Below are 609 nucleotides of genomic sequence, written 5' to 3' on the forward strand. Positions count from 1 at the left end.
TCGGCTAGAGTTTCTAGCCTTCTTCAGGGCTAAGAACAGAACAAGATAACAACCACAGTAAGTATAGAAAATAAAAAAGAAAGTATAAACAAAATAACATAAAATGAATAATTTTACAAAATATAATTAATGAAATGAAGTGATGAGAGAAGCGGGAAATAAAATGTATACATAGGTAATTGACAAAGTAGGTAAAATAACATAATTAAGGAAATGAAATAAAAATGAAGTTATATAATGCAAAGAAGTATGAACATATTAGTTATTAATAATTTAAAAAATGAAATATGGAAAGAAAAAGAAAATTGAGAGGAAGAAAATATATGTAACAATAATAATTGATAGAGAGGCAAAATATAAGTAAAGAAGAAAAAAAAAAAATTGAAAACACCAATAATAATGTAGTGAATATAACTTATAACATAGTGAACTATGCCCATAATGTGGGTAAGGAAAATGGAGAATAGAAGGAGTGGTAAAATAAAGAAAGGAGAAATAAAAAAAGACTAAAACAAACCTGTTAGCTTGAAAATCAAACGCCTAATGGATACTGCGCCAATGACGGCCAAACTCTGAATTAAAAAAGCCGTTACAAGAATGACTAAGTGT

This window comes from Halyomorpha halys, unplaced genomic scaffold (assembly GCF_000696795.3).
Source record: "Halyomorpha halys isolate HHAL.00 unplaced genomic scaffold, Hhal_1.1 Scaffold906.1, whole genome shotgun sequence".
Classification (NCBI taxonomy): Eukaryota; Metazoa; Arthropoda; class Insecta; order Hemiptera; family Pentatomidae; genus Halyomorpha; species Halyomorpha halys.